Here is a 22,846-nt window from a genome sequence, read left to right as displayed (position 1 = left end):
GAATTTTCTGGGGTCACTCAAATATAATTCAGGAGTAGCTGGCTCGAAGCATTCAATTCAGCTGGGAGTGATTTTCCATGTTGGAGACTTATGTGAACAGACCAGGAGTGGTTGTTCACATAGCAGAGCAGTGTAAAAGGAATCCCCAGTTGGAGATTTGAGAGGATACAGTTTTCCAACAGTCCAGTTTGACATTTTTTAGAGTACAGTCAGCCACTGACTGACAGGAAAAAAAAAGTGTAAAAATAATTAAATACTCTCTTAGCATTAAGTTTTGTCTGACTCTAGCAGGAAGGGGCCAAATACATTTTTGTCTTATGTAATTCTCCGCGTTATTGGGAACAGTGTCCTCAATGTTGTGTTCATTCATGTAATAATTATATTCCTGTATTAGAAGGGAAATTTTGTTTTGCTGTTTTTACTTCAGAACTCATTTCAATTTCCAACAAACTCATTCAAACTGGCACAAAGCCAGTGGATCTTGATTTTTCCCTATGGAGATTCAACCATGAGAAAAATAAGTAAATTTGAAAACACTTGCCAAATAAGGGCTTATAAACCCAGGCAGAACCTCACTCCTCTGATGGTTAAAGACTTTGTTAAATAATTTCCAACCTATATTTATTCATGGCTATTTTATATACTCATGTGTTCTTGTGCCAAATAGCTTTACCCCCTCACTCATGTTTGTGCCCCCCCCCAGTATTTATAAAAAGCAGCCATAGCCCTTCTCAACCTTTGTTTAGTTAGACTAAAGAGCTGTTTTTTTTTAAGCCTTTCATAAGATAGATTCTCCATTCTCCTAACCACCTCAGCAGCTTTTCTCTGCACTTGTTACACTTTGAATTCCTTTCTTGAGCATTGGAGGCTTTTGTGGGGATAGGATTTGAACCACAAATAGTCTCATTAAACTTTGGGAGGGAATGCAACAGGGGCTACTACTATTTTACATGTGTGAAGCTACACATTTAGTGAGAAGACTGGGGGGCATGGTATGCTCCCTGGTTCTTTCCAAGTTCTACATACTAGCAAAATGGCATAACAATTAGAGTTTGCTTCCACAAAGAGAACTAAGACCCAGAAACTACTAAAGGATTTATAATAAAATATAACACTGGCAGGAACTTGACTCAATCTTTTCTAAATATCAGCTAGACATTTTGCCTGCTAGGTTATTCAGCCTTTCTATAATAGCCATACAAATCTACAGTCTAACACAACACCATTGATCACAGGAGACTTCCACACTTTTTCCCCCTTAAGGCAAGAGAAACACTGGGAATTACATGAAAGAATATCACAAATTGAAATATGGAGCTGCAGATCTGAAAGTAATAAAAATAAAGTCTCTTCCCACTACTTACCACGAGGAATGTACTCACAAGATTTGCCACAAATCAACCTTAAATTGCTATGCAGTGTGCTTAATATATATTTTTCCTACCTTAAACAAAACGATAAATAGTGTCTATATTTACAAGTGGTTTTTTTGTATGGAACAGTAGAGTGAACAAAGCTATGTGCAAAGTACAGGGCCCAAATCCTCCTTTTCTATGTAGGGCACGAAAGGATGCAGAGTCAATGCTGTTCTGCGGTGTACTGGGGCAGACCATTGAAAGTCTGCAGCATGGATCCTGACCACTTATACATTGTGGACCTGTGTTCCATGTGATCTCCATCTACAGAAGCTGGGAAGGGGCTTTTAGGAGGTAAGGCGGGAGTTGAGTGGAGGAATAAAATGGGGGAATAGCCAATACATCAATACACCCCTCCCACATAGTGAGGACACAGAGCCTGCAAAGGTAGAACCATCAAGAGAAGCATTGAAAAGCATAGCTGTTATGAGCCAACTATAGGTCACAGGGAAGACATCTACCATGGGCCCATTGCATACAATAGTGACAAGTCTTAGTTAGCTTTCTGGCAGCAACAGGACATGAAATTACTGCTTGCACAGGTGGCTTCCAGGGTAGAGCTGGCATAGATGGATCTATGCAAGGCTGTTCTGAGCCCCCAGTATAGAGGCAGAACAGGGTCATAACCAGACAACACTGCACTACAGTTAACCTGTGCTGCTCAGCACCCATAGAGTGTATGGAAAGCAGAGCATAATTTAGAGCATCCTCAGAGACACTCCAACTTACACCAGGATCTGGGCAGGCCCCAACATGGGCTCAGAATAAATGGAGCACAAAGATGGCTTAAATAGTCCTATGTGCACAAAGCAATGGAAAAATAAAGCCCAGTAGTTTATAAGCACAACATAATTAAATCCAGTTCATAAGATGGTACAGGATAACTGACATCTTTGGATCACACATTAAAATAAGTCCAACACACCTGTTGGATCAAGTACCAAAGCATCCTTAAAGTAGTATGAAGGTGTTTTTGTATGGAAGAAAATCACCATCAGCTACTCACAGCCTTCTCCTGGTACAAAATACACTATAGAATAGTGGGGGATGGCTTGGTTTTTGTATTTAAGCATAAAACAATCTCTTTTCCAGTGGTTAAAGGAGGTTGAAACTAGAGGGGGCAATCTTCTTCTGCAAGCCAAGGAGGCTTTTTGGATTACTTGCAGACCCAAGCCTTGGAGAGGAAGAACAACTGTGCCCTTTCTCCCATTTACTTTAATCTTGGCTCTTGAAAACACCCACCAGAGGGCAAAGGAGACTCAGATTATTCTGTCAATCCAACAAATCCTTTGGTCAGGAATGGGAAGAGAGGAGGGGGAAATTTGCCTCTCTCTGAAATGAGCAGGGAGTGTGGTCCTTTGACCCTGAAGATGTTCTAAGATCCACTGGACTTCCTTGCAGACCTTGTAGCATCCACAGAGGGCTGGGGAATTCATACACAGGCAGCTCCACCAAGGTATGAGTGTGCACCCCTTTTCAGGAGGGGATGTAAAACCCTCCTAGAAGAAGCCATTTGCAGTGTATAGCAATACAGCACACTCCTGTAACATCCTGTCTTACCAGCACCATAATTCAGTCTGGAGCACAGTTGCCAATGGTTCCTGGTCTGTAGTTGGCCTTCAATCCAGACTCCAAAGGGGGCCATGTGCCCAGTGGGAACCCAGCAGCTCCAGCCATCCCCCAACAAAACCTCACTAAATCATGAATGCATGGAGGGGTTTCCACAGGTTAGAGGGAGGGGGTGATAACGTTGAACTCTCTCCCCAGGGTATGGATTGATACATTGCAATCCAACCGGATAAAATAAAAAAAGAACAAGTTAAAAATCACTTAGAAAAGTTAGATGCCTGCAAGTCACCCGGGCCTGATGAAATGCATCCTAGAATACTCAAGGAGCTAATAGAGGAGGTATCTGAGCCTCTAGCTATTATCTTTGGAAAGTCATGGGAGACGGGAGAGATTCCAGAAGACTGGAAAAGGGCAAATATAGTGCCCATCTATAAAAAGGGAAATAAAATCAACCCAGAAAACTACAGACCAGTTAGTTTAACTTCTGTGCCAGGGAAGATAATGGAGCAAGTAATTAAGGAAATCATCTGCAAACACTTGGAAGGTGGTAAGGTGATAGGGAACAGCCAGCATGGATTTGTGAAGAACAAATCATGTCAAACCAATCTGATAGCTTTCTTTGATAGGATAACGAGCCTTGTGGATAAGGGTGAAGCGGTGGATGTGGTATACCTAGACTTTAGTAAGGCATTTGATACGGTCTCGCATGATATTCTTATCAATAAACTAGGCAAATACAAATTAGATGGGGCTACTATAAGGTGGGTGCATAACTGGCTGGATAACCGTACTCAGAGAGTTGTTATTAATGGTTCCCAATCCTGCTGGAAAGGCGTAACGAGTGGGGTACCGCAGGGGTCTGTTTTGGGACCGGCTCTGTTCAATATCTCCATCAACGACTTAGATATTGGCATAGAAAGTACGCTTATTAAGTTTGCGGATGATACCAAACTGGGAGGGATTGCAACTACTTTGGAGGACAGGGTCATAATTCAAAATGATCTGGACAAATTGGAGAAATGGTCTGAGTTAAACAGGATGAAGTTTAACAAAGACAAATGCAAAGTGCTCCACTTAGGAAGGAAAAATCAATTTCACACATACAGATTGGGAAAAGACTGTCTAGGAAGGAGTACGGCAGAAAGGGATCTAGGGGTTATAGTGGACCACAAGCTAAATATGAGTCAACAGTGTGATGCTGTTGCAAAAAAAGCAAACATGATTCTGGGATGCATTAACAGGTGTGTTGTGAGCAAGACACGAGAAGTCATTCTTCCGCTCTACTCTGCTCTGGTTAGGCCTCAGCTGGAGTATTGTGTCCAGTTCTGGGCGCCGCATTTTAAAAAAGATGTGGAGAAATTGGAAAGGGTCCAAAGAAGAGCAACAAGAATGATTAAAGGTCTTGAGAACATGACCTATGAAGGAAGGCTGAAAGAACTGGGTTTGTTTAGTTTGGAAAAGATAAGACTGAGGGGGGACATGATAGCAGTTTTCAGGTATCTAAAAGGGTGTCATAAGGAGGAGGGAGAGAACTTGTTCACCTTAGCCTCTAAGGATAGAACCAGAAACAATGGGTTTAAACTGCAGCAAGGGAGGTCTAGGTTGGACATTAGGAAAAAGTTCCTAACTGTCAGGGTGGTTAAACACTGGAACAAATTGCCTAGGGAGGTTGTGGAATCTCCGTCTCTGGAGATATTTAAGAGTAGGTTAGATAAATGTCTATCAGGGATGGTCTAGACTGTATTTGGTCCTGCCATGCGGGCAGGGGACTGGACTCGATGACCTCTCGAGGTCCCTTCCAGTCCTATAATCTATGAATCCCCAACCAAGGGGCACCAAACTGTGACAGAGTTAGAATCCAGTCTCTGCTTCCCCTGACTCCATGGGTGAAGTAAGCTGTGCATAGCTTCTCCTGGCACAGCTTACTCCCTTCTCCATGAAGGAAGAGTGGGGAAGGGGCAGATGCCCAAGCCCCATCTTCTCCTAACCCCTGCCTGCACAATCCCTCATCACCTGCATGGGCAAGGAGGTAGTAGTCCTGCCAAGCCTTCTCTCCTCACTCATGCTACTATTCACGATAAGTCTAGGTTGTGCTAGGGAGTAAGAGGGCTCCTCATGCTGCCTTAATCCCCTAAATGGGAGCACGTTTATCTGGCTCTGCGCTGTTTGAGTGGTTCCTTCCTAGTCCATTGATTTCATCCCATACATAGAAAAAAATCCAGGGATATTTGGACCGTATGCTTTGGTATTGGCAGAGAAAGTGGTCATTTCTAAACATACATTAAGTAAGTTTAAATGTCAGAGAGGATGTAAGTTACCTGAGAAGCCTTTACCCTGTCCCTGATGCTGCGACAAACTTATTAATTATAAAAACTCCGAGTTATAAGGAGCAACCATGAAGCTGATTTCTGACACTTAGAACCACATCTTTTTAATGTTCCTTCTCCTTACTGGGCCATAATTAATACAGGACTAAAGATAAGCAGGCATGAGCTATTCTGGAGAAAGGCTAGGTAGGTCCTTAATTTAAGGAATTAGCAGCTGGGAAGAGGAGAACGATAGGATTGTATAGGAATGCAAGCTTCAGACAAAGGAGCCTAAATTACTGTAATTAACATATTGCAAAGAAGGTTATGAGCTACACTGCTACAAGTAGTTTTAACTTTATTGCACTTTTGATGAACTAAAAGAAAAAAAAAGTGTTTCTCTTTCCTGATTTGTGGCAGTCTTAAGATTAGTAGGGAAAATCATTAGGATGCCAAGTATTAAACTGCAAAAATCAGCAGATATTCTTAATTCATTCTTACCATTAAGATGAGTAGACTAACAAACAACTGTGACCAGGCTTTATATAGCCTGGCTTAACATTTTTGTCACACATTAAATTAAAATTATCTCAATGGAAGGTTAAAGTGGATCAAACTCTGCATTAACATCCAGTCATGTGTGCATCTCCTCTGTAATGGGATGGGTCAATTCTGTTTGATAAGAAGTGACCCCTGCAGGGAAGCAGGGCACTAAACATTTAAAGGTGCATGTGTCAGGGTGAGCACCTGGTTCTGGTGAGCAACCCCTCTCTGGAAAATGCAGCTGCAATCACAGTTCTTTTGAGGAGCAGCCTCCACCTCTCACAGGCAGCCCTGTTTGGTTGGTTTGGCAGGTGTAAGCCTGCTTTTTTATTTTAGTTCTGATATCAGGGTGGCACCAGCCTCTCACGAGCACCCATTGGTCTCTCAGCTTGTCTTCAGCCATTCAGCCTTCTGGCCAAGTCACACACACAGTCCCCCCTTCCGGGTTATAGAGTCACAAGTTCTTATCCCAGCCCTGGTATGGGGTCATAACTCTTAGGTTCCCAGCTGGGTGGTTGAAGAAGGAAGTGCCTCTGGGGAAACCTATCTTGATACCTTCAGCTGGTGTCCTTTTCAGCAGCCCTCCCTGGGCTCAGTCTTCAAGCAGGGCCAATCTCGTTACCCTCATCTGCTCTGGCCAGCTTCTATGTTCAATCCCCCGGGCTCAGTCTGCCCACATCGACCTTTTCATGGTCCTGCTGCTATTCTATTCGGCCAGCAAGGCACCCAGTCTTTGATAGCCATCTGTTGGCTCAGGTCTGTCTGATAAGCTGTCTGCAGTTCTGATGGCCTTCTGTTCATCTAGCCAACCAGACACCTAATCCCTACTCATCAAGCTCCACACAACAACTGAAGGCTCTGGTCTGATGATTGCCTTTTATCTGGCCCTTCTGGCTCCTTATTGGCTGCTCCAGCAGCCCCTTTGATTGGCGACTCCTCTGCAGTCATTCTCTTATTGGAAACCCGGGAGGTGGGCGGACGCAAGCCCGCCCACTTCTAAAGGCCCCTCCCCCCAGCCTAGCAGGAGGGATCACTGGACCCAGGAACCAAATGAACACAGGGGACAACAAATGAGAAAATCAGGGAGTGAGGTGAAGGTCATAGGTTTACAATGAGGGTACCGGATGGGGACACCGAGCAGAGAACCCCCTCTGCAGTCATTCTAGGCTGCCTGGAGGACTTGTCGCTGCTCTATTCTGGGGCAGGGTGATGCAGAGCTGCAAGATCTCCAGCAGGGGGCCTCCAGACCTAGTCCACCCTACCACAGTGCAGCATGCAGAAAACAAAAGCTAACCATTACAGAGCAAATTTGCAGTGTGCAATCCCACTGAGTCCAGTGGGCCTTAAAAAGGTATAAATCAGTGTAGAATTCAGCCCAGTGCTTTTAAAAAGAGCTTTTCATGAAAGTAATAGTGCAGAAGATTAAGCAGTGGTATTAATTACAAATAAGAAACATGAAGCCATACTACCTTGCTCTATTAGATTATCAGATTTCATAAACTTCACAGGGTTGTGTTGGAAGTTGGTCTGGATGGGAGACCTCCAAGGCATGTCCGTGGTTACTGCAGGAAGTGATGCTACTCATTCAGGAACTCTTCCCATGGGAGTGGCACAGTCTAAATATTCACATTAAGCTTGCCATTTCCTAATGTTATCCCTTTAACCTAGTTGGATCCTCTTGTTCAGCCCTTTCCCATAACAATTACATATCAACACAATGGATTGAAAGTATCAGAAATGTTATCATAATCCCTATCACATGACTGGGATGTGGGCAGAAATGCCTAATGACCAGAGCTGGAGTCAGTAGTCATGAAATGGAGCCCTTAGTCAGAGGCCAAGCACCAGAGTCAAAATCATAATTCAGGAATCTGAGCCAAGGGTCTGAACCAGAGTTGGAGGCTAGATGCCAGAGCCAAGGGTCAGAAGTCGGGAATCAGAGCTGAGGATCAGGACCTGGTTACTAGAGTGAGGCTAGGCAGGAGTAGGAATAAGTTCAAGGAAGGAAACAAGCAGACACTATTACAGGCATAGGCAATGGTTTGAGTAGCCACTAAACTACTGCTGCTGCTGGGTTTAAGAGACCGTCTGCGGTTTCTTCCAAACAAACAGGCAGTATACCCACTCAGGCAGCTACTACAGGCCAGCTGTGCTCATTAGGGGGCCTGGAGACTGGCTCTGCTGTAAGCCTGATTCCTGATAATCCCTATTATAGTTACCAGGCTACCTGCCCCTTGAACTCGTTCTGGGGTTTTTTGAGTACAGGCCCTACAGTTTTCAGGCCTGGAGCTGTCACCTCCCTTGGGATGGGATCATAACATTCTCAGACCAGGCCTTGGGTTACAGCCCCCAGGTGCTAATCATGATCACCACAGCAGGCCTGAGTTATGTTCAGTACCCTCAGTTCTGTTCCCTCTGGGAGTTATGATCAACATATCCAGTGACCACCCATCCTGAATTAGATGGGACAGTCCCAAAATGAAGAGTTCAAGTCCTGGTATGAATGTCTCCAGGACAGCATTTGTCCCAAATTCCCTGTGACACCACTCCATGCCTGCCTGAGGCTCAGGGATGGTGCCAGCCTTTTCCCAATTGTGGTGGTGGTGGGGGCTGAGGTGGGCCTTAGCCTCCCCTAGCCACAAGGCCCCACCCCCTGCTCTTCCTCTCCCTACTGAGGCCCTGTCCCCTGGACATGCCAGAAGCCAGAAATGGGAAGTAGTAAGAGCTACCCAGGGAGCTTGGGCCAATGTGGGGGAGCCCTGAGCCCTCCATCTGCCTTAGATGGTGGGGATATGGACCAGGGGCTTCTCTTGTGCACCGCAGTCCCCTGACCATTGCAGACGGAGGATCCAGGGCTCCCCAGCAGTGGTTTCTGGCCTTGCCAGGAGGTGGGGCCTTGGGGTAATAGGAGAAGCAGGGGCTGGGGGAAAGAGGAGAGGCAGGGTCAGGGCCTCAGGGAAAAGGGGAGTAGCAGAGTCAGGGCCACAAACAGGAGTGGGGCTCCTGCATGTGTCCTGCTTTTGGCTTTTGAAAAGGTGGTCACCTTACATATCTAGTACCAAACAGCCCAATTAAAGCAAATTACTGTGTATATAGAACTAAGTCATTTCAGAGAACAAGTTCTTAAAGCAGTAAACAGTCTATATGCATGCTAGTCTTTCCCTAAACTTTACCTTTCCTGGAAGTTGGGGAAGGCCCTGACTGCTTCAGACTCTCCCACAGGGTTGTGTCTGTCCTGTTAGCCTGTTCTCCTGACAAACATTTCCCTTACAACTGCTTAGCTAGAGTTATTGTATTGCCTTCCTGCTTGTTTTTCCAACAACTCCTTGTGACAGGTTGGATCGCAGAAAACCCCTTGAGAGCTGCCAACTGATGTGCCAAGACTACCCTTGTTCCTATTTTCCCTGCCTGCTCAGGACTCCTGCACCCTGTCTTGCTGAGCCAGACACTCCCATCTGCTCCAACAAAGACCCAGGGTCTGAATTACTTGCCCCAAAGCTTCAGGTTTACCTGAAAACAGCTCACAGAAGTGTGCTTGTCTTTAGCACTCAGATGCCCAACTCCCAATGCGGTCTAAACTCAAATAAATCCATTTTACCCTGTATAAAGCTTATGCAGGGTAAACTCATAAATTGTTCGCCCTCTATAACACTAATAGAGAGATATGCACAGTTGTTTGCTTCCCCAGGTATTAATACATACTCTGGGTTAATTAATAAGTATTAAGTGATTTTTATTAAATACAGAAAGTAGGATTTAAGTGGTTCCAAGTAGTAACAGACAGAACAAAGTAAGTCACCAAGCAAAATAAAATAAAATGCGCAAATCTATGTCTAATCAGATTAAATACAGATAAGATGCTCACCAGTTCCAGAATGCTCCCTTTTACAGGCTAATCTCCTTTTAGCCTGGATCTAGCAATCACTCGCACCCCTGTAGTTACTGTCCTTTGTTCCAGTTTTCTTCAAGTATCCTGGGGGGTGGAGAGGCTCCTTCTTTAGCCAGCTGAAGACAAAATGGAGGGGTCTCCCAGGGGTTTAAATAGACTTTCTCTTGTGGGTGGAGACCCCCTCTTCACCCTGTGTAGAATCCAGTCACAAAATGGAGATTCAGAATCACATGGGCAAGTCACATGCCCATGCATGACTCAGGACTTGCAGGTAGTAGCCATTACCCACATGCTACCTTGAACGTCTTCGGGTAGACTTCTTATGTGGATTGGAGTCTTCCAAGCTCTTTTGTCTGTTAAGTGCTTCCTGATTGAGCACCTAATTTGCACATTCCTTTCCCAAGAAGTGACCAAATGTTCTAACTAAGGCTACTTAGAAATCAAGCAATTTTACAGCCAATGTTCATAACTTCAAACACACAAATGGTCCCTGCATACAACTAGGATGAACATACCCAGTAGATCATAACCTTTACATAGATATGTTACATGGCATATGTAGCAAAACCCTATTCCAGTTATATCATACATACATTTATAGCACCCCCCAAAAAGCCTTATGGGGTACACTGTCACACCCCTATTAAACTAGACCAGTACATGTGTATGCAAAAGTCTAATAGGCCAAAATTGCCATACAGTGATTATCTCATCCGACTAGGTCATGTAACAGGACAAATTATTACAGATCAGTATTCTTAGTTTACATAGCAGCTCTACATCTATCACAATCCCCCTAGTCATCTCTTCAAACTATACATATTTAGTCTCTCTTTTAATATTTGCCTATAAAATCAATCTCTCAATCACCATTTTTCTCTTGATTGTCAATATCTTCTTGGTACTGAAAGCAGAAACGAACAGAGATGCATCAGAGTCACATACAGGGTGACTATTATCTGTTTGTTTCTGATGCCTCTGCATATCAAGTCCCAAACTGTCTTTGACTTTTTTTGAAGCTATATCATACCATAAACTCATGCCTAATTTGAATTAACTATTGTCCCTAACATAGGTTTCTTTTGTTATTGCGTCTCAGGTTTTTCAATTCCTTTGAGAATTTGTATTTTTCCCCAGATGTACAGATGACAATGTTTCATGCTGACACTCCAAATTACTTTTTACCCATGTTTCTCATCTCTCTAAGTACCTTTGTTTATTATTGTATTATTATTTGGAGGCACTTTTACAAAATACTGAACTCAACAACAGAACCATACAAATCAAAAAAATCATTTACCAGTAATTGATTAGGGTTCAAAAACTCACATGCCCGAATTTTTGTAGGGAAAGTAATGGTCAAGGTAATTATTTATATATATTTTAAAGAAAAAGAAGAAGAATGATTTACTACATTAGGTAGATTTTCAGAGACTTTGATGTAATTCAGTTTTTCTGAAAATTAAGATAAAAATTATAAATTATATTCTGGTTTTTAGTTTATCTTAACTATTTAGGCTGTATTGTGGAGATAATTTGTAGAGTCAAATTCTGACTTTCAAGTCACTGATACATTCCTGCGGGAAGCAAAACTGTCATTGAGGCCAGAATTTGGTCCATATATAGCATCTTAGAAGATAAGTATAAAAAAAAATGTGTACAGAAACAAAATATTGATTCTTTCATTTTAACCTCTTCAGACCTGAATTTAACTGTTTTCTTCATCACAATGGGCTTTGCATCTTCTTCTCACAACTGGATCAATAATGAAGCAGTGGCAATCCAAGCATATCCACCTTGTTATGCACTTTGGCACCAGATACATTTTTCTCTAGAAAAACTGGATGTTTTAGATCAAGCAAACAGGTTACAAGGCGGAACAGATCTGTTAAGTAGGTTCCATTGTCCCTGGAGACATGAAAATCCTTCAGGGGAATGTAGTTAATTACAATTCTACATGTGTATGAAAGTGAAAATTCTGCTCTGGTCAATATTGTTCAGTGCATTAATTGGCATACAAAAAAATACTGAAAGCAACGTGGAAAGCGCTCTATTCTCTTAACAGCAGAAACACATTTAGCAATAAAACATTGGCCTCATTATCAGATCAGTTATCAAAGCAGAGAACTAGGAACAAACAAGAGAACTGACATTCAGGAGGAAACGTGTTCCAGGTTTCTTTGCTGCTAAAACTTCTCTTCGTTATCCAGACAGCTCAAATGATAATCAATTATTTGCCTTCATATGTGTGTGATTTAATTATAATCAAAACGGCCAGGGAGGTATTTTAAATCACAGGGGTTTGTCAGTGTTTGCTGGCACAAGTATGAAGATTTTCTGTGTTAATCTTTTCTCTGACTCCAAATTTATATTAATGGACATCATTCCTCAGGCTGCTTTCCTCAGAAGTGTTGGGCACCATGATTGAAAGAGAAATAAACCATATATTGCCTCCAGCAGTGAGCAGCTGGAGTTTTAACTGTCTGAATACAAACTTAAGATGTACAATTCTAGCTTTCTATGTCATGGGCTTTTATGGCTCAGACTCTAACAACATATAGCTTATCCAACTTAACCATAAAAAGTGACATGAAGAGATTATTGTAAGGATAACTGCTTTAGAAGGAAGCGCTCATTAAGGGACAGAGTGCAAAAAATATCATGAAGGTTCAAAATGATTTAGTGAAACACAATTATTCTCGCAAATGGAGAAATATAATAGTAACATGTCATATGTCTGATTGCCAATAGATTTTTTCAAAGTGGATTAGTTAGAACAAAAGAAAAAAATGTGCCATCTACTCCTTAATTACTTTGTTAGACGAGCTTGTGCTCAGATAATTCAGTTTTTGCTTTTAAAGTAAACTTCATCCTTTACTCTCTGGGTTTTCTGATGCTGGTTAAGATGTTTCTCAAGGGAAATGTTCTTTTTTAAAATAGAAAAATACCAACATTATACTAGTTCATCTTGGCTTTTCCACTGTGGGTTAGAATGACAGCACTTTGCACCTATGCACCTAGCAACAGTTTAAGTGCCCAATGAATTGATTGTAAATGGAAAGTTTTGTTGCATTAAGAGTTTCTATCATTTTCTGTCACTGTGGAAGGCTTTTACCACTATATTCTGTTTTGTTGCATCTTTTAATTGTAGAAGTCACTCTATTTCCCTGATTCAAATTTCTCATAAGAATCATATTATCCCATTGAAAATTTTGGGGCAGATTCTCATCTGTTGTAAGTTGGCATAACTCAGTGGAGCTATGATGATTTACATCAGATGATGATCGGTCTCTTTGGCTTTTAGGGATTTTAAAAATATGCACAATATCATGAATGTAACACATATGGTTTACCTATTAATGCCAGGTGGGCGAAGTGGAGTAAGACCCACTTGCCCTGACCCCACTCCCCAGCAGGAGCGCAGGGTGGATCAGACCAAGCCCTTGACCCTGCTGGAGCACAGGGCAGGCAAGCAGAGCAGGGCAAGCGCTAAGGCAGGAGCAGAGCTGGGGCTGGGGGGGGGGAGGGGCCTGGATGCTAAGGGGGTGGGTTGAGGTCCACCCTTGGCTACAACCCTGGCACCAATGTGTCTAGTCTGAGCTCACTGCTTCCTGCCCTCCCTCCACCATGCTGCTCTCAGTGTGTTGGGATATTGTCATGTTGCTTGCTTGACTTAAGCTGCTGTTTATCGCCCATAAGTGTTTACCATGAGCTCTAAGAGGAAACTGAGAGAAAGTGACTCAAAAAATGACATGTCATGTGTGAAGAAGCAGAGAAGTGTTGACTTTAGTGCAGAAAGTGGAAATGTTGGATAGGTTCGCTAAGGGTGAAGGTTCATCATCCGTGGGTAGGGCTTATGGCCTTAATGAGTCAACCATGCATACAGTGAAGAGATATGAAGCAAAAATTAGAGCAAGTTTTGTTGCAAGTGCACCTAAAAGTGCTAATGTGTCATTCTATACTTGTGATACTACCATACAAAAGATGGAGAAAGCGCTGAACATATGGATTGAGGACCAAACACAGAAAAGGGTTCCATTGGACGGGCTAGTGATTCGAGAAAAAGCTAAGAGATTGTGTGATCACTTAAAACAGGATGCTGCATCAACTTTGGGGGAGAGCAGTGTAGCCAAGAGTCTACTTTTATAGCCAACAAGGGATGGTCTGAGAAGTTCAAAAGGAGGTATGGGCCACTTAATGTTAAATTGGTCAGTGAAGCTGCATCTGCGAACCATGAAGCAGAAGCAAGGTTTCCACCCAAGCTGGCCAAACTCATTGAGGAGAAAGGTTACAAACCAGAGCAAGTTTTTAATGAGCAGATGAGACTGGCTTATTTTGGAAACGGATGCCAAAGAGAACCTTTCTTTCAAAAGATGAGAAATTTGCTCCAGGTTTTAAGGCTGTGAAAGACCGACTGACCCTTCTCATCTGCGCAAATGCAACGGGGGATTTTATGGTAAAGCCAATGCTTCTTTACTGAGCCCAGAATCCCTGTGCACTCAAGGGCAAAGATAAATATCAGCTACCCATGTTTTGGAGGTCTAGTCAGCATGCATGGGTCACTTCAGTGCTTTTTATGGATTGGTTTCATAATTGTTTTGTGTATGAAGTGGAATGCTACCTGCATCAAAGAACCTGGCATTTAAGGTCCTACTGATCCTTGATAATACTCCAGGCCACCCTGCAAGCCTTCAGATTGTGCATCTCACCGTGGAGATGGTTTCTCTGCCTCCAAACACAACATCACTCCTCCAGCCCCTTGACCAAGGTGTCATTGCAACTTTTATTATCATTTGCTGCACCTTTAACCTCATCCTAGATGCTATGGACAGTGATCCAAGTTAAACAGTGACACAGTGCTGCAAGGATTACAACATAGCAGAGTGTATACAAATATAAAAGAGTTTCTGAATGAAATAAAGCCTTCCACCATCAATGCATGTTGGAAAAACTTGAAGGCAGTGACTGATTTTTGTGGTTTCCCCAAAATGCAACATGAGGTGGAGGAAATTACAGAGCTGGGACGTCATGTTGGAGGGGTGGGATTTGACGATCTCCAGGCAACAGAGATAGAGGAGCTACTCGAGTCCCACACTACCGAGCTCAATGAGGAAGAGTTGGAGGAGCTGAATCAGTCAAGCACCAGTGACAAGGACAGTGAGGATGTGGAGGTAGAACCGAAGCCGCAGCTGACAATGAAGGGTCTGGATAAGAGTTTTTGATTGGCCAAGGAACTCTGAGACCTTTTTTTTTTTTTTTTTGCTGGGGATCCATTCATGGAACGTAGCCTGAAATACAAAAGAGAGCTTCAGGATGTGCTGGCTCCGAAGTTTACAAAGACATGCAGAAGAAAGCCAAACAATTGACCATCACCAGGTTTTTTTGCACGTCTTCTGCCACCAACCACTCTTCCGCCACCACCATCTCCACTCCATAGCTACAAGTGGGCCTGGCTGGGCTGTGACCCACCCACTTAGCATCCAGGCCCACCCACACCCAATCCTGGCTCTGCTCCAGCTCAAGCGCTTGCCCCGTTCCGCCCACCCTGTGCTCCAGCCATGTAGTGGGTAGAGAGCTTGCCCTGCTCAGCCTGGCGTTCCTGACGGGGAGCAGAGTCAGGGCAGGGGGGCTTACCCCACTCCACCCACCTGGCATTCCATCTGGGGAAGCGGGCAAGCCTCTGCGCCCCGACCCCGCTCCCCAGCAAGACCGCCGGTCAGAGCGCAGCAATCCCCCGACCCCACACCCCAGCAGAAGCGCCAGCAGAGCAGGGTGAGCCCTGAACTCTACTCCCCGGCTGGAGTACCAGGTGGGTGGAACAGGGCAAGCCCCTGCGCTCCAACCCCACTCCCCAGCTGGAGCACTGGGCAGGCAGAGTGGGGCAAGTTCTTGACCCCACTCCCTGGCTGGAGTGCCGTGGATAATGCTCCCCATCTGGAGGCCGGGCAGGCAGAGCAAGGCAAGCCCCTGACCCCGCTCCCTGGCAGGAGTGGCAGGCAGGTAGAGCGGCGCAAGCCCCCAGCCCCACTCCCCGGCAGGAGTGCTGGATGGAGTGGGGCAAGCCAGTGACATCACTCCCCAGCTGGAACGCTGGGCAGAGCGGGGAGAGCCCTGAACCCCACTCCCAATCTGGAGTGCTGGTTGGGCGGGCAGAGCAGGGCAAGCCCCCACTCCCCAGCTGGAGCGCTGGGTGGGCAGAGCAGGGCAAGCCCCCGAGCCCGCTCTCTGGCAGAAGCACTGGGCGGGTGGGCGGAGCAGTGCAAGTCTCCCACCCCAAACCTCTGTCCCGGGTGCATGCCTGGGGGGCCCTTTGCCAGAGTGTCCATGGCCCCCCACAAGGCTGGCCTGAGGAGGTGAGTGGAGGTGGCCCCGATCCTTCCTGCTCCATCCTTCCTGCCTCCCCTCCCTGTCCCCGTCAGGGCCCACCCCACTGTTTCACACTCCCCGGCCTCCTCAGACACCTCAGATGAACACTCAGAGTTCTGACAACATGATGATAATGCTAATACTGTATCAAGTTCATCCTCAACATCAGTAAAGGTTAGTACCTGTACTGTAGTAAGTTTAAATTTCATTATTATTTTTTTTAATAAAACCTGTAGTACTGTAATGTATTATATAAATTAGAGAGGTTATCTTGTGAGCCTGGAACCTAAACCCTTATTTCCCATAGACCCTTGGTATCTTTTTACACAATTTTCATTTGCACGGTGTTTTTTTAAGAACATAACCACTTTATATTATCTTTTTATTAGGGCTGTCAAGCGATTAAAACAATTAATCGTGATTAATCATGTGATTAAAAATATGAATCGTGACCATAGAACTGGAAGGGACCTCGAGAAGTCATCCAGTCCAGTCCCCTGCACCCATAGCAGGACTAAATATTATCTAGACCATCCCTGGCAGGTGTTTGTCCAACCGGCTGGGGAGGGGGTTCGGGGACTTGCCCTGCTCTTCCCGCCCGCCCCGCAATCCACCCGGGAAGCGTAGTCCAGGGCTCGCCCCACTCTGCCCAGCACTCCTGCCAGAGAGTGGGGTTAGGGGGCCCCGTTCTGTCCAGCGCTCTTGCTGGGGAATGGGGTTGGGGCATGGGGGCTTGCCCCATTCCACCCGCCCAGCGCTCCAGCCAGGGTCGGGATTGGGGACTTGTCAAGTCAGAGTTTTACACCCTGACTTATATAGATACATTTAGTCTTTTGCATATGTCAAAATGTGTGTTCATTTTACAAGCTGTTTTCTTTTGTTTCCATAGGAAATTGTGGCCAGATCCTGCACCCATTACTCACATGCAGTAGTATCTTACTCCGTAAATAGCCTCATTGACTTCCTTAACACAGTCTGTAAAGTATGACTCCACGTGCGAAAGGATGGCAGAATGTGTGTCTAAGAGAAATAGAGGACTGAAATGTACATTGCCAGAGTAGATGGAAAGGATCCAGTACAACCATTTTTCAATGTTTTTTATAGTTAGAAATGATTTTTAAGAGCTTACACATGGCTTCTCTGTTGTAGGACTGGATGGCACCATCTGCCTCTTGCATACTGTTATCCTCATTATATTGCATACATGGATACTTTGCAGTGGAAAATCTACAGTTAGATGATGATTAATGATTTGTCCAGTTTTTTAAAGAAAAAACTCGTTTTGCAGAAAGTGCACCAGTTGCACCTCTATCCAGATGTTTTGTACAGATGGTATGTGGTTTTATGAGCAGCATAAATAAAAGCCTGTGTGTGAGAATGTGTGTGCATGACTTGAAGAATGGGATTAGTCTCCTCTACCCTTCTGCAATTAGTCCTGAAAATTATTTTGAACTCACTCTGTCTCGCTCATATCCCTTTGGTTGCAAAAGCTGCTAGACTAAGGATGCTCAGAATTCACTGCAGCCTCAGGCTATCTTTCTAAAATGGAACATCATCCATGAATAATTTCCTTGACTCTAACGAAAAGTTCTTGTGTTCTTGTTTAAACATTTCTTAATACAGAACCAAAGAGCAAAACACTAGATAAGGCCAAGAACCCTAAGAATAAGAAAATCTGTCAAGTGTATATGACACATATTTCTGAGATCTGAGCATGTGAGTGTTCTAAGTCATCCTTTTTGTACATAGGTATTTTGACCACATATAAAACCAAATATAGCTTGTTCATTTTTACTATGTACGTGTTACCTATAAGATTTCTAACAAAATTATATTCTCCCCTAATGCTGAAGACACAGCCGTCATGGTAAAGTCACTGTCAAAACTTGCCTATACTTATTGTGCTTTTTATTATTATTTTTGTGTGTGATATTAGCACCTATGGATACTGATGCCCCATTATTCCAGATGTTGTAGGTATTATCCCTAATTTACAGATGAAAATAAAGGCACAGAAAGATTAAACAACTGGCCCAAAGTTTATGGCAGAGCTGGGGATTGACCCTTCAAAGTCCAGATCCTTGACCACAAGATTGTTTAATAGTCATTTTCATGAGGGCATTTTAGCTATAGTGAGATACAGAGTTCCAGACATAGGCTCTGGAACTGGAATAGTGACCATCACCATTTCAGTGTAACTGCACTAGTATTCCTCTTCCATGGTCCCTCCATAGCACCCACTTAAGATTTCTGATGCCCAGACCTGACGTCTCTTGCGTAGAGACCCACATCTCTCTCCCTTCTGACTGGGAATTTTAAGATTGCATAGTTCCCGGATTTACACTGTGATATCCCCAAGAAGACAGTCTGCCTACATAAGAATAGCTATATTGGTCAGACAATGGTCCATCTAGCCTATTATGCTGTCTTCTGACGGTGGCCTATGCCTGGTTCTTTCGAGGGAATGAACAGAATAGGCAATAACTGAGTGAGTCACCCCCTGTTGTACACTCCCAGCTTCTGGAAATCAGAGGCTAGAGCATAGGGTTACATCCCTGACCATCTTGGCTAATAGCCATTGATAGAGTTAGCCTCCAGGAACATATCTAGCCCTTTTTTTGAACCCTGTTATAATTTTGGACTTCACAACATCCCATGGCAATGAGTTCCACTGTGCATCGTGTGAAGAAGTACTTCCTTTTGTTTGTTTTAATTTCATCACCAGGTGACCTCCACTGTGTTATGTGAAGGAGGAAATAAAACGTCCTTATTCACTTTCTCCACACCAATTATTATTGTATAGACCTCAGTTGTCTCTTTTCCAAGCTGAAAAATCCTAGTCTTTTTAATCTCTTTTCAGATGGAAGCTGTTTAATACCCTTAATAGTTTTTGTTGCCCTTCTGTGTACCTTTTCCATTCTAATGTATCTGATCTAAAATGGAGTGACCAAAAATGCATGCAGTATTCAAAGTGTGCCATACCATGGATTTATATAGTGGCATTATGATATTTTCTGTCTTATTATCTATCACTTTCCTAATGGTTCCTAACATTCTGTTATTTTTTTTTTTTATTATTGCTGCTGCACATTGAGCAGATGTTTTCAGAGAACTATCCACAATGGCTCCAAGATTTCATTCTAGAGTGGTAATAGGTAATTTTGTATATATAGTTAGGATTATGTTTTCCAATATGCAGTACTTTGGAGTTATCAACACTGAATTTCATCTATTACTTTTTTTCCCAGTCACTCCATTTTTTGAGATTCCGTTGTAACTCTTCACGTAATGATCTTGACTAATTTTGTATCACTTGTAAATTTTGCCACCTCACTTTTTACCCCTTTTTCTAGATCATTTATGAATATATTGAGCAGCATTGGTCCCAGTACAGATCCCTGATGGGGGCTGCTATTTACCTCTCTCCATTCTGAAAATTGATAATTTATTCCTACCCTCTTCTCCCCTCCCCCCCCCGTCTTTTAACCAGAGACTGATGCATGAGACAACCTTCCCTCTTATCCCATGACTGCTTACTTTGCTTAAGAGTCTTTGGTGAAGGAACTAGTCAAAGGCTTTCTTAAAGTCCAAGTACACTATATTCATTGGATCACCTTTGTCCACATGTTTGTGGACCCTCTCAAAGAAATCTAATAGATGGGAAATCGCACCTCCCCATTTACAAAAACCATGTTGACTCTTCCCCAACAAATCATGTCTGACAGTTTTATTCTTTATTGTTTCAACCAATTTTCTTGGTACTGAAGTTAGGCTTATCGGCCTGTAATTGCCAGGATCGCCTCTGGAACCTTTTTTAAAAAAAATGGGATTACATTACCTATCCTCCAGTCATCTGGTACAGAAGCTGATTTAAATGTTAACTACTTACTGTAGTATGTAATCTATTATCTAACCACTCCAATTTCGTATCTGAGTTCCTTCAGAACTCGAGTGAATATTGTCTGGTCCTGGTGACTTATTACTGTTTATTAGTTTGTTCCCAAAACTCCTCTATTGTCACCTCAATCTGGAACAGTTCCTCATATTTGTCACCTAAAAAGAATGGCTTAGGTGTGGGAATCTCCTTTGCATGGTAAAGGCCAGAACCTGTGCTTTGTTTTCTTTCTAAGGGCTATGAACAGTGTATTGCCAGCAGTTACAAACTATCACACAGCTGTTTTGAAACAAGCAAATTTATTCTTAAGGTAACAGTATTACAGAAAAAAACATAAAATAATAGAAGTTCCTGTATGCATGCTAAAATCTTACCAGAGGTCACCCATCAGTCTAATAAGAATCTAGTAGGTCAAAGTCTTCCCCAACCTTCTGCAAGGTCTATTTGCTGAATCAGAGTGAAGGTCTTGAGTCAGTTTAAACCCACTCAGCCTTTTTATACCCTTTGTTTGTTGTTCTCTGGAAAATCCAATTTGAACTACTACCTTCAAGCCTCCCCAGGAGGTGGTACCTCCCTGGATGTGTTTACAACATAATTGATTCACCTTAATCACGTCTACACACTATTTTTGCTTCCTGCTTCTGATAACCTCCTCTCCTCCAGTGTTGCATACAATCCCTGGCCCACAGCGATACATATACTTAATACAAAGGTACCAAAAGATATTGCATAGTATTGCAATGTCTGTCACAGTCAGAACATGGAAATAGTCAGGGAAACAAAATATCTTTATAGAGCTGAACACTTAAGGTTTGTCAAGTAGAGATGTGCCCAAATTTTTCAGTGAGGAGTGTTGAGTAACATCTTTTCAATGCACCCTGCCTGAAAGAGACACAGTGAGCCTTGCAGTTTTCCAAGTTAATCTCTGAAAATATCCAAAAAAGTTTTCTGGTTGAACTGAGAGACAGGAAGTCTATGGTACTGCAGTTCATAGCATTAGCTTTGTGAGTTAATGCCAGAAACATATGTGAGAGGGACACCATCATTAAAATATAGAGAATTTTTCATGCAATTACATAAAATAGTTTGTGGGAGTGCAGATCTCACTATCACTTTTTACAATCACATTGACTATTTTTTAAAATTTGTTTCTCTCTCTCTCTGTTGCTATGTGAGAGACTGACAGGAAAAAAGGGGGGGGTGGATTGACTATACAGAGGAAATATCGAAACTCGCTATACACAGATAGTTGTCAAATGTACAATGTAATCAAATTGAAATAAAAAATTTTTGTTCACCCATTATATTAAAGTTCCAATTATAAATGATTTATAAAGGGCTAATACATTATTAATACATACTATAGACGTGAGTAGTAGGTGTTATAGATGGTTAAAAACTACAGTTATAAGCAACATATTGGAAACTATTGCCAAAAAAATCTATGAATCAGTTAATTCAATATAAACTTTTTATAAACAAAAAGTAGGGCTGTTGATTAATCACAGTTAACTCACATGATTAACTCAAAAAAATTAATCGCAATTAAAAAATTAATCACGATTAATCAGCTTTAATTGCACTGTTAAACAATAGAATACCAATTGAAATTAAATATTTTTGGATGTTTTTCTATATTTTCAAATGTATTGATTTCAGTTACAACACAGAATACAAAGTGCACAGGGCTCATTTTATTTTATTTTTATTACTAATATCTGCACTATAAAAATGATAAACAAAAAATAGTATTTTTCAATTCACCTCATACAAGTACCGTAGTGCAATCTCTTTATCATGAAAGTGCAATTTACAAATGTAGATTTTTTTTGTTACCAACCGCAATCAAAAACAAAACAATGTAAAACTTTAGAGCCTACAAGTTCACTCAGTTCTACTTCCTGTTCAGCCAGTCACTATGACAAACACGTTTGTTTACATTTGCAGGAGATAATGCTGCCCGCTTCTTATTTAAAATGTCACCTGAAATTGTGAACAGGTGTTCACATGGCACTTTTGTAGCTGGCATTACATTATGTGCCAGATATGCTAAACATTCATATGCCCTTTCATGCTTAAGCCACCATTCCAGAGGAGATGCTTCCATGCTAATAATGCTCATTAAAATTTAATGTGTTAATTAAATTTTGACTGAACTCCTTGGGGGAGAATAGTATGTTTTACCCATATTCTGCTGTTTTACCCATATTCTGCCATGTATTTCATATTATAGCCATCTCAGATGATGACTTAGCACATGTTCATTTTAAGAACATTGTCACTGCAGATTTGACAAAACACAAATAAGGTACCAATGTGAGATTTCTAAAGATAGCTACAACACCCAACCCATGGTTTAAGAATCTGAAGTGCCTTCCAAAATCTGAGAGGGGTGTGGTGTGGCACATGCTTTCAGAAGTCTTAAAAGAGCAACACTCTGATGCGGAAACCACAGAACCCAAACCACCAGAACAGAAAATCAACCTTCTACTGGTGGCATCTGACTCAGATGATGGAAGTGAACATGCGCTGGTCTGCACTGCTTTGGATTGTTATCGAGCAGAACCCATCATCAGCATGGACGCATGTCCTCTGGAATGGTGGTTGAAGCATGAAGGAAAATATGAATCTTTAGCTCATCTGGCACATAAATATCTTGTGACGCCGGCTACAACAGTGCCATGCGAACGCCTGTTCTCACTTTCAGGTGTACTTGTGGCACCTTAGAGACTAACAAATTTATTAGAGCATAAGCTTTCGTGGACTACAGCCCACTTCTTCGGATGCATCCGAAGAAGTGGGCTGTAGTCCACGAAAGCTTATGCTCTAATAAATTTGTTAGTCTCTAAGGTGCCACAAGTAC

This window comes from Trachemys scripta, chromosome 3 (assembly GCF_013100865.1).
Source record: "Trachemys scripta elegans isolate TJP31775 chromosome 3, CAS_Tse_1.0, whole genome shotgun sequence".
In the NCBI taxonomy this organism is placed as follows: Eukaryota; Metazoa; Chordata; order Testudines; family Emydidae; genus Trachemys; species Trachemys scripta.
Note: the sequence above shows the minus strand (reverse complement) of the source record.